The following is a 16647-nucleotide window of genomic DNA, read 5'->3' as shown; positions in this document are numbered from 1 at the left end:
GGGGGGGGGGGGTGGAGGAGTAGGACTTTGCAACTGAATAGCTTTTATGTTTTTTTTTTCCCTGCAGAATGTGTTCTTTTTTTTCATAATGCCTGCACAATGTATAGAATGTTATGTTGTCCTTCCAGAGTTTGCTAGGCCAATTGTTGCTATGAGGGACTGGGCTACAGAACATAGCTAGACCCACATAACAAGGCTTGAGCAAGAATTGGGAACTGTGGGTCACAAACACTGTAATTCTGACTCTACAACCTTGGAAATTTAGACTGAGGTGTCTTAACAAAGCAGAACCTTCTCAAGAGAATGCCTTACAAGGAGATAAATAAAAAATTCCACAGCGGATACAGCTGCAAACTCCATTGTCCTGGTTTGGGGAACTGGGGGAAGGAACTGTGGTCAACAGTAAGGGTATAAATATTTTGTTGGTTGTTTGTTACAGCGTGTGCCTACTCGTTAGGACACCCACTTCTGCAAAAATAAAGGATGGTTCATAGCAAATTCCACCTGAGCTTGGATCCTTGAACACAAGCATTCCTCATGCCTGGATCTGTTGTACCAGTCTCCAAGGTGAAGGTCCCTGCTAGGACATTTTTTTCTGAGTTATTTTTTCGCTTCGTTCCAGCAGTGCTTGTTTGTCCTCTTTCTTTGTTGCATACTGATGCTAAGTGCCTGATGCTTCTGAAGCAATACCATAACAGTTATGTGTACAATCTGAGGGGAAAATTTAATCATTTTGAAGCCAATATCTGTGAACCCTCAGTAGGTATTGAAGCGATGTGTATTTAAACATGACAACATACAGGGCCAGTCAACCTGAGAATGACTGAGTGGTGTATCTGATGAAAAGACAGCAAATTCACCAGGCTGTTCCTGTAACTGGCTTACACTGTGTGTGGTACCATACATCCCCGGTACAACTGCACTGGAGAGCTGTCTTCAAATTGAAAAGCTCTCCAGAACTTGACAAAGTTATTCTGTGGACAAAAAGCAAAATTTCACAGTCGAAATGTTCGAGTGGGAAAGCATGCATCCTGTCCCTTTTTCATACATAGAAAAAGCAGTGACCTCACTGGACAAACAGTTTTTTATCCTGATAAAAAATTCAATCATTTCATTAAGAAAAAGAAAAAAAAGAAAAAAAGAAAAATGAAAGAAAGCATACCAGTTTTAGTGTACAGAAAACATACTCTTGCAGAAGGTCTGTCCCTAAAAATTAGGTCAGCTTTGTAGTTTACCTTTTTATGTAGTGAAGCACAGGAACTTCATAATTTTCACTGAATTATTAACATACTTCACGCAAAAGAGCGTCATTATATTTTAATAAGTTTTATTTAGTTAGCAGAGGCAGAAATCTCCTTTCATAGTACACTTTTCCTTTCATGCCTGCTTACAGGAGTGACCACGGTCACCCTTGGTTTTGAAGCATCTGCTCAAAGAACAGAAATCATACATCTTGTGTGTTTGAGTATGTGTACATGTTGGTGGTTGTGTATATGCTTCTCATTGTAAATGAGAGTAAGTAGTGAACAGTGGTCTTTGTGAAACAGTAGAACTTTGGGGAAGATAATTAGTTTTGTAACTCAAGGGCCTCTAAAACAGCAGGGCGTTATCCATCTTGCCTGCCACTGTAAAGAAGGATCATGTAACTGTGTGATACAACTGGTTTGCTCCACTCAGTTAAGCATAAAGAAAAATATTAAGCCTGCTGAAGAGACTTAGTGAGCCTTTACTACCTACAGTTAAAAGATACTTTAAAAGACCTTGCTGCTGAGAATGCAGTTTTCTGTATGATGTAAATTTCTATCTAAACTTCCCTTTTACCCTTACAAACTTGAAGAGTAATTAGTGATCATCTCAAAGCAGCAGTGCAGGCACATTGTCCAGAAAATTTTGTTCCACGTGTGTTCCTAGGGGGCTGAAGAGGTGTAACAATCGCCTGCTCAGTGGGAAAGCTAGAAACCTTTCTATGATGATATCATAAACGCCATGGGGTATATGGTAACTGTAGACTACCACAGCTTTAGGCTATTGACTTGATTAGAACTAGTCGTCTATGAGTTTGTACCTTTTAAAATCAAATATGAGAGACTGGATTTACAGAAGAACTTAAGAGCTTTCAGTTCCCAGCAAAACAATTAAGATGTATTATTAAAACACTGTCACAAAAATTAATCCAAAAGAAGACAGTGTACGCCCACTTAAAATTGAAGGTGTGCTCTTATGTAGATAAAAATGGGAAATAATTAGGCAAAATCTCAGCAAAATAAATTAAAGTGCTTTTTCTGTCATTTGGTACTGCCTGTGGTAAGTTTCTGCAGGGCAGGTGATGCATGGCAGTTCGTTACATTATCCTACCTTTGTGTCTCAAGTGCTGTGATTACTTTCTCCGTAGCTTTGGAGCCTGGTGCATACTTGCAGTGAGTTGATACCAGAGCTCCTCGCTGTGTTGTCAGTTGTATCTGTCACAGCAACAGCAACAGAGGCCGTGAAGGATGTGTTTGACATGGAAGACACTCAGCAGGTGTTCACCTCAAAATGGACTGAAAGATTTAATCCTCATTTAATGCAGTGCTGTTTTATCTCTTTCAGGAAAATATATGGGCATGAAGCAAATTATCCATGTGTTAGACTGTCTAAGGTTTCTCCTATTAAAAATCTGAATAATTAATTTAATTGAATCATTAACAACAAATAAAAATATTCAAAATTGGCGTCATACAGTTTTGTGCTAATATACAATGCCTGTCCAACACTATATCAGCAACTGTATGAACAAAAGCAAAGAATCAGATGTTACTGCAGTAGTCACAGGGAAATCTGGGAAATAAAACTGTTCAGGATTTTGAAGAAATCTGCCACAAAACACTGTGATCCTGTTTTGCAACATTCTGTGCTTTATACTGTTTGTTATTTTAAAATAAGAGGCCATTTCTTTTGCACTGAAAGACTTTGTGCCTTTTGCTCTAAAAGCTCCCAGTTATTGTGACCCTGAAGGAAAATTTCTTGCAAGCATTAGCTAGCAAGGATTTCCTACAAAAAGGTAGATTACAATATAAAGATAGCTGTGAGCTGAGATTGGCAGTAATTTATGTATCATGCTACAATTTTTCTGAGTTCTATAGCACAGCTTCTGTGGATTCACAAGTGTAGCTGAAATCTGCCTTCAGCCCTATCTATTTACTTCAGGCAGCTACATTAATTCATTTATGCTGCAAGGGCAGCTCTGAAAGTAATGCCTCCTATTTTATGATGTTGGTCCATGATGTCAGAAGGGGATGTTGGTGGCATGGCAGTAGAGGATGACCTTCCCAGGAATATTCTGTTACATTCTGTAGCCAGGTGACAGATGGCAGCAGAGGGGCACTCTGATAGAATGGCGTCTGACACGGATATACAGGTGAAGCAAAGAGGCAAAGATGAATTCCTCCATGCAGAAAAAATGGCACCCGCTGACATTCATCAACACTTGCTGAAGGTTTATGGAGACGAAGCAGTGGATCTGAACACAGTGAGGTGGTGGGCAGTGCATCTCCATGGTTGTGACATTGACAGCGGTCACTTCTGCTGGTGCAGATTGTTATGAACATGGCATGCAGGCTGTCATTCACTGTTGCTGAAAATTCAGAGCAAGTGGTGGTGGTGACAAGGTTAAAAAATAACGTTTTGTAGCTGAGAATTTGCTCTATCGAGCAGTATTATTGTGCTCTTCATACTTGTTGTAGTTTCCGTTGAAACAAATAGGAGGCATTACTTTCGGAGCAACCTACTTTGCAGCTTAACACATTGTACTTTGGACTCTCCTCCAAAGCAGGACAGTGTGTATCAAAAAAAAACAACCATGGGCCATTTGGAAATAATGGTATCTCTCCCTTGGGGACAGCTGGCGACTTCAGACCCCTGAACAGCTGTCCTTCGTATTTGGGACCTGTTTCCTTTTTTGGTAGGTGCACGTCCCATGTGATTCTCCTGTTCTGAATGTTTGTTTTAAACACTCAAAGAGTTTCTGATGTTTATTAAGGGATGGGGGGGGGGAAGGGGGAGGAGCAGGAGGAAAAGGGGGGGAATGGAGGTTATCTGGAAGTATCTTAACCACCTTCAAATAGAAGAGAAGATAAATTCACTTTCTCTTCTGCTCCCTCATTGTTGAACAGTTCCTTCTCGACGCTGCCATGGAAATGCTACTTTTTTTCTTCACTTCAAATAGTTAAATCAATAAAAGCAGTGGCCCTGTTTACGATCTCATTTCCACTACTTTTAAACTTAACAAATCTTCTGAACTCAGAGGAATTAAACTGATTTTAAACTCCAAAGAGGGAGAGCAAATTCCACTCTCTTTGTAGATTTTTTTTTCATACAGATCAGAGTGGCTTACAGCAGTCTGAAAACTGATTAAGAAAACAGCCAACTTGAAAGGTGTCCTCTTAAAAGACTTTTAGAGGCACTTATGGAAAGTTCTACATAATTTAATGTGGATGGCACCAATATGATTGTGCTGAAATTACTTTTTGAACTTGAAAAACTGAGTAACCCACAAAATATTTTCTGTGGGATTTTAACATGTCCTGTAGTTGGCAGAGTCGTCTGCTATTTTTACTGGTATGTTGATACCTAAAAATATGGAAGAACCTTTGCATTGCTTTGGGTTTCTCAGGTCAAAACAGACTGTCCAGTGGAGGGCCACAAAGATGACTTGGGATCTGGAGCATCTCCCTTGTGAGGAAAAGTTGAGAGACCTGAGACTGTTTAGCTTTGAGAAGGGAAGGCTGAGAGGAAATTTCATCACTGTCAATAAATATCTAAGGAGTGGAAGGCAAGCGATGGGGCCAGGCTCTTCTCAGTGTTGCCCAGAGACAGGAAAAGTGGCAGTGGACATAAACCAGAACATAGAAAGTTCCATATGAACATTTTACTGTGAGAGCGACAGAGCACTAGGAAAGGCTGCCCAGAGTTGGGTCTTCCTCTCTTGGAGACATTCAAAACCCACCCACTTTCCTATGTAACTTACTGCAGTGAGACTGGCTTAGCAGGTGGGTTGGACTGGGTGTCTCCAGAGGTACTTTTCCACACCTGAAATTCTGTGATTCTGTGAAATGAGAACTCAGCAGAACTTGTGAGTACTGGTGTCCTTGTAGGAAACTGCATGGTATTAAGCACTCAAATGGCTGAACGTGCAGTGTAAGTTGGCGAAGTAGTTGGTCAACATCGTGGTGACCTCAGCAGTTTTCATTTACTTGGAGATTTCTGGCTAAGGCATTACGTAAAACATGTACTGACCTAATCTTAGTGCTGGAGCTGACCATGGATATGGATCCTATTTGGAAGACAGGGTTGCGGTGTCCTTACCTCAGCTAGTGCCATGTGAGATCCTTCCTTCATGCAACTGAATATGATATTGTACCTATAGAAGAAATCTCACTGATTACTCTTACAGTAAAAATGGGGGCAGGAAAGATTCCACTGCAGAAATATATCACTACTGCTCACATCCCCTTTACTATGTATTTACTGTAGATTTATTTCATTTTCATCATTTTCCCTCTTCCAGGGCCACAACCTACCTGGCTCATGAGCATACTGCACACCCAGAGATGTGCTTGCCACTGCTCTTCAGCAGCTGAGTTCAGCAGTGCTGCACCATTCAACCACTGAGCCTCCTTTTTCAACTGCTCATTCATTGAGCCCTGTGAAAGGCACTTCAGTAGTTACCATTTCAGTAAAAGAAAAAGGAAAAGCTTTTCATGCACCTGATTATGCGTTTCAGATGGAGAGGAAATACAGAAGGGGTCCACATACCCATATGATTCATCATCCCTATGTATACTTGTGAGGAAGGCAGTGTTAATGCCGTCTCATCCTCTGAGCACACAGCTGCAGCATTCACAGGTGGCTGAGGCTTTTTTCAGGTCTTAGAACCTCCTGGGGGTGTCAAACCTTCCCATTTAGGTTCCTTTTTTTTCTTTTTTTCCTCTTTCTCTCTTTTTTTTTTTTTTTTTTTTTTTTTTTTGACAGAAACTAGAACCTGAAAGGAGCTGAAAACATCCTTTGAAATGCTGTGAGCATGGCAGCTGTGCTTTGGACCTTAGAGAGAGGAGGGAGAAACTGCAAATTACAAATTGCAGAAGGAGTATTTTCATGGTACAGAAAATCTTCTAGATTTGACTTATTTCCCTTAGTGATAAAAATGCCCCCCACTTGTCATGAAACATTATTTTTCCTTTGTGTGGACACAAGACATGGAGAGAGTAGGCAAGAATAAAAGAAATACCTGGGTAATCCCAGGTGTTTATAGAAACTAGCAGAAGATCTTCTTGAGAGCAGCGCTGCAGAGTAGGACTTGGGCATCCTGGTGGACGAGAAGTTGGACATGATGCAGCACTGTGCGCTTTCAGCCTGGAAGGCCAACTGGGTTCTGGGCTGCATTAAAAACGGGGTGCCCAGCAGGGAGAGAAAGGTGGTTGTCCCCCTCTACTTGGCTCTTGTGAGGCCCCATCTGCAGCACTGCATCCAGGCCTGGGGCTCCCAGTACAGGAAGGATGTGGAGCTCTTGGAGCGGGTCCAGAGGAGGGCACTGAGATGATCAGAAGGCTGGAGCACCTCTCCTATGAGGAAAGGTTGAGGGAACTAGGATTGTTTACCTTGGAGAAGAGAAGGCTCCAGGGAGACCTCATTGTCTGTCAAGTACTGCCTGCCAGTACTTGAAGGGAGCATATAAATAATAGGGGCAATGGCTGTTCATGAAGGTGGATCATAATAGGACAGGGGAGAATGGTTTTAAACTAAGACAGCGGAGGTTTAGGTTAGATATTAGGAGGAAGTTTTCCCCTCAGAGGGTGGTGAGGCACTGGAACAGGTTGCCCAGGGAGGTTGTGGATGCCCCATACCTGCAGGCACTCAAGGCTAGGCTGGATGTGGCTCTGGGCAGCCTGGTCTGCTGGTTGGCGGCCCTGCATACAGCAGGGGGGTTGAAACTAAATAAGCACTGTAGTCCTTTTCAACCCAGGCCACTCTATGATTCTATGAAATGAAAACCAACATTCTTATATTTAAAGAAGAATCTAAGTAGAGATATCCTGAGTCAGACCAGCGCTCTGCTCCTAGCCTCATCCCTGGCAGGAGGTGTCAGATCTTGTCAAGTGACAAGATGTGTTGTCTTGAAGTGAGTTACCAACACAAATGACATACAACTCAGGTGAAGAAACTGTTACTCTTTTGACACACCTGTATCTGACAAACAGACGTGTTATTTTATACATGCCATTGTGATGTTATGTTGAAGCTATGGAATTCTGTGCTGAGCTATAATCTGGCTCTTTCAGCTTTTTCTCATTGTCCAGCGTATTAGCATGAGAATGGCAAGATGAATTTATGTGTTTTTCATGTGTTTTCACTGAGGTCAGCATTTGTAAGACACTACCAACAGGACAGTACATAATATGAAGTAATACTTCACCTATACAAAGCAACAAGCCATAATGTTAGCTGTTAAAAGACTGATGCTTGTATTTGAAACACTCAGTTACAGCTGAAGCAATGCTAAGTCTAGACAAGATTTAAACTATCAGGCTCACAATAGATAGATAAAATGATAAACCAAATGATATCCCTGCTGTTTAACTTGTATTGCAATGAATCTTTTAAGTAACATAATATTTTGCAAATGGTGAGGAAGACAGGGAAACAAACTATAAAGGTGATTCTGGGTATCTTCCTGCAGATTGCTGCACTGAGGAACACAAAGGGAAAATACTGACCCTACTTGAAAAAACAAGCAAAGGTAATTTCACCATCAATGCTGGAGAACTGCAACTTTTCTTCTATACATCCATCACTTGGATGAAAACAAAGCTGTATTCTGGAGGCACTTAGTGAACTGAACTTCCTGCTGACAGAGAGCTTGGAGACCAGGTTATTTCAAAGTCTTTTGAAAATCTGACCCTCAGCAGTGGAACATAAGCAGACAGTCAGAATTAAACTTTGAGTCTGGCCCAAGATTACAGTGCACAGCTTCCAAACAATGACAGAGAGCACAATTTTGAATGACGATAAGAACCTTATGTAACACTTCTGAAGCACACCCACACTGATAGACAATAAATTTAATCAAAAGATGTGGAATAAAAGCAGTGGTGAGCAAGCTAGTGACTGCCCTTTGTGACAACAGTGCAAAGGATTGTTTTGCTAGAGCAAACATGGCAATGCCCGTTGTAATAACAAACCACAGTGACATCGTCTATCCAAAGTCAAAATCCCCTGGAAGTGCTGGATGCCCACATTTCACAGGCAGACAATCTACAGCCTGTTTTTTATATCTTGTGTTTTGCAGTGCAGCTGCTTAATGTCTGATCATTCCACTTGCATCTCATTTTATCTCAGGGCTCTACTCTGCTTTCATTTTGTTTTAGACATTGGAAAGAACTGCCATTAGGGTCAACACTTACACAGATATATAAACGAGAAGCAAGTTCAAAATCATATCTTCTGTCCCACATGCACACTCACTCAACAAAATTACATCTTCTCCCACAGATACATACCCATTTCAGAGGCTATTTTTTTTTTATTAGTTCACTACCCTTTACGTATTTTTTGGTTCCATCCTTCAACTTTTTTCTGTGCATTATTTATTGTCATTAGAAAATATAATAATCATAACAAAGCAATTAAAGCAGTGACTAACTTCTACAATTAGTAATAGTCAGTAGTTCATAAGTGTATCTTTACAGTACTAGCACTCAAATTCTGAGCATAATCTTATAAATGGTTGACTTACCAGGCCAGCAATTCTCTCTGAGTTACTCTACACATCAGGAAAAACAGATCACTGGCATCCACTGTATGATGTGTCTTCAACTACACAGACAAAAGTAGATGCAGCTAAAGCAAGGTCAGCAGCTACTTCATTTGATATATGTGATTAATTTCACTGAAAACAAAAAGGCTTAATGTGTGCTCTAGTTTTCCTCATTTTTGTATAGAAGCAAGTGCCTCATTATGTCTTATTAAGACTTTTCTCATGTTCTCTATGCCACAGAGAGTCTTTCCAAGCTATAAGTCACTGTGGTGTGCCATGACATGTTCATTTTTCAGGTAAGCAGTAATATGTATCCCTCTATCAGTTTATAGCTCTCAGATACGTAACATCAGTGTCAACACACTATCTGGCAATTCTTGCTGACATTCTCTTTGACCTAGATTTCAACCAGTCACACATAAAGACCATACAATTAAAGCCTAGTCTGTTAAATTAAGCTTCCTAGTATCACCATAACTTGTTGCAAAATGCACACAATGTCCAAGAGGTCTATAAATGGCTTCTCAATTTTCACCTTGCTTTCTTCTAACTTTGCTTTTGATTTGAAAAATTGGTTTTATTGAAAAGTGACTTCATTCAAAGCAGAGCTTTTTATTTTTTACAGAAATTTGCCAACGTCTAAAACAGAAAAGGAAGTATTACTACACAAAAATATTTTTTGGGGGGAACATACTGGTAATGAGAAAAAAACAGAAAATTTTGCACATACATTTGTAAGTGTAAATTGTAATTATGAAAAAGATTTTGTTATTGGAAATAGACATGGAATTAACATAAAACTGCTAGACTGACCATGCAATATATACAATATGATGGCAAACCAAGAGTGTCAATCAGTGAGAGGTTACTAGAAGATTTACAAAACTGCCCGTTGAGTGAAGTTTATTATTTGTCCTCCACAGATAACTGTAAAACATCTACTGAAGTGGCCGTGGACTCTTATTACTATCTTCAGATTTTAAAGCCAAAAAGAAGCAATTTTTAGAACCACTATTTGTTTTTAGAGAGCAATGATCAGCAGTGTTGAAGAGTGCAGTGGTGCAGTGCCATACAAAGCTTTATCTCAAGAAATAGATTCAACAGCCTTGCCTTTCCCTGTTAAAATTCAGAGATTTGAGAAAAATCACCAGAATTCCTCCAGTAGAAATCAAGTGGAAACTTCTTCACTGACAGGCAAGGAAGAGACGATTTCAGAAAGAGTTGTAGAATCACAGAATATCCCAAGGTGGAAGGGACCCATAAGGATCATTGAGTTAAAACACAATCAGGACCATCACAACAGGGCCAACTCAGCAGCTTAGCATGAAAAATCACCAAAAATATTCCACACTGAGAGCTGATAAAAGACACAAAGTACCTAAAAAGACTCAGAATGTAAGAAGTGTCAAAGTCACTTCAGCCTGCAGGCTTTGAAGATAACTGGCCATCAGTCAGAAGATGACTAAAGATGACATGCTTGCATCTGGTAATGCAATAAAACTTCCTCAGTGCTCCTTCCCTCTTCCTCCAGCTGTGCTGGGTGATGTGGAACTGCTGCCTCTGTGGCTGCTCTCCATGTTCATCATGTGCAATCAGTTAAACACTTCCCAGTGTGGAGGAGCAATGCAGACTCCTTTGCTGAAATCTGCCTCCTATGTGGCGATGCAGAGCGGGAGGGAGGGCTGGGCTGAGCCAGCCTCACACCTTCACCATTTCATGCCTGATCAGTTGCATCCCACTGTGCCAGAAAATATGTTATGCCAAACTAATTCTATTCTCAGAAAAAATTTTAGGGGCAGCTACCATACCAGTGATATTTCAAATATAAGTTTGGAATTCATGGCTTATCAGTAAGAACAAATTGACTTTCATAGCAGTTGTCTGGTGATTTTGGGTACAGCAGCACAAATGTTTACTTACACCGTGTTCAGAGATGATAAACTGCAGCTACTAACAGTTTCCTAATTAAATCTTAGTTAAGCTTTGTCCTTCCTGCCTTTGTGCAAACCTTTAGCACTTAAGAATGCGATTTGCATGCATCACTCAACACAGACAGCGAAGGAAGCGCTGTTTTGGTAATAAGATGAGGAGGTACTCTCTCCACATTCAGGCTTTATCTGCCACAGAGGTGCTGGTCCCTGGGATTCATTGCTGCTGCTTATTCAGGCGCTCAGAGGTTTGTGCTGCATATTAATTTCTGTCCAACACGGGAATTCAATTTGTGCCGTACATTTCATTTCTTCACAGATTTAGATTTATTTCATGTTCTCTGCTTTTAATTAACTCTCTGGCACATCTGCTGGACAGGATATAAAAACTCACTGCTCTCCCCGCACCATGTATACACCACCAATCATTTGCCACTTAGATGGTGGTGCAGGAGCAATCAGTTTCCATGGCAACCCGGGCCCCAGTGATTGATTCCTTGCCAGTGTGGCATCACCACGTGGAGAGAGGCTTGTGATTTTTGTATGCGTGCAACATCCATCTAATTAAAATGGGATTAGAGATTCATCCCTGTATGTGTTCAACAACTGCACTGCAATCCATTTATGTAAATGTCAACTCTATTCAGTGCCGTCATCAGAGTGTTGATGAAGAAACAGTTGCTTTGCTTCAGTATCTTGCAGTGGGTGGGGGAATAGTAAGAGTAAAATGTACACAGCCTTTTTTTGGCTATTAGAAAGAAAAAAATAAATAAATAAAGCCATTCACAGATGCTCAAAAGTTATGAAAATAGTAACCTGTTTCCAAATATGAATTAGAACCATGTGTAGCAAAGATGGAAGAGCTCTTCTGGCTGTGCTGATGTAATGATGCTAACCCAGGAAAATGTGTTGAGCCCGTCCAGGAAATTCATTAATTAATTTAGCATGCATGAATTATTTATTTGCCAAAAGCTTTTAATTCCTATGATTGATTTTCGTTCAGTCATACCTCCTGAGAGCAGAGTAATCCTAGTGCTCTCATAATTTTCCTTCAGTAGAGCATTCCTCAAGCCTTACAATGGTTACTTGAAAATTTGTGAAGCTTTTGTAGGTTAGGTGAGATGACAGATCTATAGCATACAAGGAGGCTCCACATGAAAGGAGAAACTCAGGGATTTTTTGGAGGACTAAAAAAGAAGCCAGGTCCTTCAGGGAATTGCTAGATGTAAATTAAAAGAAAAAACTTGGTGACTGATCTGTTAGAATTTTTTCTTAATATGTCACTATTTTTTCCATGTACCACTGACAAAACAATCTGTTAACATGAAAGGTGGCCATTTTCAGTACCTAATGGACTCGTGTCTGTATGCATCTCATTTTGCAGTCTACTTCCGTATTATAAAACATAGGAGCATTGTATAAATCATAGATAAAATAATAACCTGTGGGTTTTGATCAGAAACCACATTGATATTGATCATGTGAGGTTTTTTTTTGTTTTTGTTTTTTTTTTAAGAAAGCTGCTTTCTCTCACAAGAGAAGAAAATTAAGTGTATTGCAAGCAACAGTACACAGCTGACAGAATTGAATCACACATGTACGCTGTGCTTTGTTGTGCACTCAGAATACAATCCTCCCTCACAAACAAATCCAGCCCTGCCTGAATGTCAGAGAATAGAAACGAATTTTGGAGGGGCAACAGTAAGTTTGGAAGCACAGGGATGAAGGCCACCTGAATACAAACATATGGGGTGCTTCTGAAAGATATCTTCCTAAATTTTATTATAAATCCATCCTTTCAAAGTGCATACATAGCACAGCAACCCGAGGATCTCCACCCTGCCCTCTTTCAGGCTTTTGTTCCTCTAGCAAAGGAAGCTCCACTTGTTGAACATTGTGTCTCTACCCACAAAGATAAAAAGCATTTGCCATCCTTAGTCCCCAGCACTTACCCAGTTTTCACCTCTAGCTGAACCTGAATTTGAGCAATTATTTAGCAGTCCAACCCAAGCTTACAGAAGGGATCCGTAATTTCACCTTATTGAATGCAGATCAGGTTCAGCATGAAAATTCAGCCTGGTACAGGTTGTACACTGTGACATCTTCATTGTTTCTTTGACAAGTACATCACTATAACATGGCTATGAAACTATGGCAAGTTCTCCCAAAGAAACTGTAGAGGTAGGGACCAAAGGTTGGTTGCATCTCATGCAAGCTACAATAATAAATGCAACTTCTTTGACTCAAAATTTCTTAATCCACACTGTTGCCCATCTCTAGGTATCTTCCTGACAAACTGAAATCCCGGCTTCCTTCTTAGGGTAAACTCAGGAGGTGTTCCATGGTCCTGCTTTGTGATGCAATTTACCTGATAAAAAACAAATCTTCCTGTAGGACCGAGTTTCTCCCAGGTAGGTATCGCTCTTGAAGAGATTTCTAAGAGTAGTTGTTCATGCAGCAAGGGGTTAGCACATCTCACAGATGCTTAAAAGATGATTTCTATGCAATCTGTGCAACAGCCACCTGATCACATCTGCCTGGGCTCTCTCCTTGCTCATCATACTTACAGTTTCCCTTGAGCAGGAAACCCTTTTTGGAACCTTACTGTCCAAAAATTCATGTAGCTAGAAAATTAATGTCTCAAACTCATCTTTTGCTTATTTGGTAAATGAAAAGGGTACTTTGGCACCTTCTGGAATGTAAAATTGTAAATGGCACGATTTGCTTAATAACTCATACAGTTCTAAATAAAAGATTATCAGTTATCTACAAAATAGTTGACTAAAAAACATTTTAAATTTACAGATGGATACTGAAGGGCATTAGGGAGAACATTGTAAAATAGTTTCTCTGTAAAACAGAAGTGGGTGTGTTCCTAACTAAATGCACCAAAAATGCAGTACTGTCTCCAAACGTTGCCATGCTGTATTTGTAAATTACACACAGTTACTGTAGGGCAAGAGTAGCCTGTTTCAGGTAACTTTCACAACACATCCATCTATGGTTTTAGCATCATCAGCTCTGGAATACACAGGGACAAAGTTGCATTGGGTGCTATCAATGGTCAGCTCTTCTGTGTAATGCTGCATTTCTGTGCAACTTCATGAGTTAAGCAGCAATGGCAACTAGAAAACATCTCAAGTACTTTTAGAAAGGTTTCAGAAGTTTAACAGAATGCTGTATGAGAAGAACTGGCTTATATATGAACAAATAAAGTATTAAAGTTGGAAAAGGCAGATCTTTATGTATAATTTTAAACAGTGCATAGACTTTTTAATTCATTTTACTCTCCTTTAACCCAACATTGGCTGTCAGGATTTGCCAGCTTGCCTCCCTCCCTTTGCTCGGTATCACAGAATCCTAGAATCATTGAACTGTTTCAACTGGAAGGGACCCTTAAAGACCATCTAGTCCAACTGCCCAGCAGTGAACAAGGACATTTACAGCAGTATCCTGGTCCAGCCTGACCTTGAAAATGTCTCAAGAAAGGAGGCATCCACCACCCCTCTGGGCAACCCATCCCAGTGCCTCACCTCTTGTATTGTAAAAAAAACCTCTTCCTTGAATCTAATTTTAAGTTTTCAAGTTTGAAGCATTTGCCCTTGTCTTAACACAACAGACCCTGCTCAAAGAATCTTTCACCTTATTTCTTATAACCCCCTTTATCAGAAAGACTGCAAATACCAGTTTTACTAGTACCTGCTAGATCTGACTCTAGATTGGTCCCATATATGCCAGTAGCGCGTTCTTAGTGTTCCTGCAGAAGCGGAACTAACTTATGGTGATACAGTTAAGTTCTGTAGCAAAATGTAAAGGATTGCCTTAAGGTTGGGAAAACAATGTCAGTTAAAACAAAACAAAACAAAACAAAAAAATACCTTGGGAAATTGTTCAAATTATTCACTGGAAAAAATTTAAGACTTAATAATAGCACATATACTAGAGGAAATGAAGTTAAAACAGAGAAACAGTCATGTAAAATAAGAGCTATAAAGCTCAGTATTTAAAATGAAAATACTGCAATGAAAATAGAGAATGGAGACACAATCCCCATGTTTACAGCCAAAATCCTTCATATTCAGACATAAATCCTCCAGCTTTGCTCCTGACTTCCTCTCCCAGCCAAGTACTCTCACTTTCCGTCATCCATTACAAGCAGCCAAATAAGCTGATCCGGCAGGGTACCCATCAAACACTGCTCCATGCCAGCGTCCTCTGTTCAGAGCAGCCTCCAAGGACAAGTGATGAACTTCATTATGTGCTGTGTAAAACCTGCTGGAAGTGTTGGTTAGTCTTTGTTCTTATTCTGTCCTTGCTCATGAATCTGCATTATTCTCCATCCTGCACTAGCTTCAAATGTCATTCTTAATTTTTACTTTAAAATGTGGGTAACTATCCACTCCAAAGACATGTGAGATCACTCAACTCATTTCACTTAAGCAGCTGAGAGGACTGGTTCCTATCTATTTTTACATGAGCCTATATTGCAGCTTTGTGCTGTACTGCATTCTTGTGTGCAAGAAACTTTTAGATGTTGTACTAAAGGATGTGGTTTAGGGGGAGATACTGGTAGTAGGTGGAAAGTTGGACTGGATGATAAAGGAAGTCTTTTCTGAGCTTGGTGATTCAACAATTCTGTGATCCTGTGCTGGCAATATCATAACATCAATGCAGGTAGTATTCCTAGTTTTTCACACTAGTGAAATGCAGATACTATTTACCTCTGTTTTTTGGAGCGGAGTCTCACTTGCTATGCTGACAAAGGATCACTTACAGTGATCTTTTAGTTGCCTTTTATGTATTTTGTGTATTTCTGTATGAAGGTTGACTGAGCATTTTCATTAATTAATAACTGGAGAGACATTGTTAGTGAAGTGAAACTACTGATCTCAGCTTATTCTCTGGTGTGGAAAATTATTGAATATTGAATGCTAGTACTTTTTCTTCCCCAGAGCTATGTTTTTGCAAGTCATGGCTGAAATACTAATGGAAAACTGGATGCCCACTTTGCAGAATTTTATGGTTAATATAAAAGACCAGCCAGGGGCACACCTGAAATGGGTCCTGAAACATCTATTTATCCCTCATGTTATCTTTTATTTCTCTTTGCAGCGGAGCTGTTAGTGATTACAAGCAACAGAGAGCTGGAATGGAGGTCTGAAACAGGAAAAGATGAGAAAATTAGTGATTAACATCCAGCCACACGTCCTGCCTCAAGGAACCTCCTCGATAACATGACACCATGCTTTCCATTTCTGATGCCTAATAAAAGTCAGATGTTTTTAGCTATTGTTGTGATATTAAAGCCTTCTAATCTATTTGCAAGGCACAATAGATTGTTCTTCTGATGTTATTTTCTGCTTCCAAAGTCTTGAGGCACATCTTGGCAGAACAGCCCCACCAGCCCTGTGTTTTGTCTTGTCTGATCGCATCTGTTGTGTGCAATGTTTTCAGCTGAATGGAAGTCATCTGGAGCAGACGGTTTCCCAGTTTTTGAGAAAACAGAATAGGGCAAATTGAGCATATTTTAACTCTGCACAACCCAGGTCCCTCATAGTAAAGTGGTAAAATGCCTGATGAGTGGCTGCGGCCTCTGGTTTTGCTCAGCCCAGGGCAGAGGTGCTGAGCGGAGACCTCATGGCGGCTGCAGCTCTCACAGGGAGTGGAGGGCAGCACTGAGCCCTGCTCTGCGACAGAGACAGAGAACGGCAAGGAGCAGTGCCAGGGGAGGGTCGGGGGGTCAGGGAAAGGCTGTGCCCCAGAGGGTGGTGGGCATGGCACAGCTCCCCAGAGCAGAGGGCACAGCTCTGAACTGCCAGAGCTCAGGAGCATTTGGGAACTTCTCTCACACACAGGGTCTGGGGTTGTATGGTCCTGTGTGGAGATGGGGGTTGTTCCTTTTCGCGGATCTCACTGGTGTTTCTGACT

Source organism: Lagopus leucura, unplaced genomic scaffold (assembly GCF_019238085.1).
Source record: "Lagopus leucura isolate 7727_CA_CO unplaced genomic scaffold, USGS_WTPT01 Super-Scaffold_54, whole genome shotgun sequence".
Taxonomy (NCBI): Eukaryota; Metazoa; Chordata; class Aves; order Galliformes; family Phasianidae; genus Lagopus; species Lagopus leucura.
The sequence above is the reverse complement of the archived record's forward strand: the minus strand, read 5'-3'. Positions refer to the sequence as shown.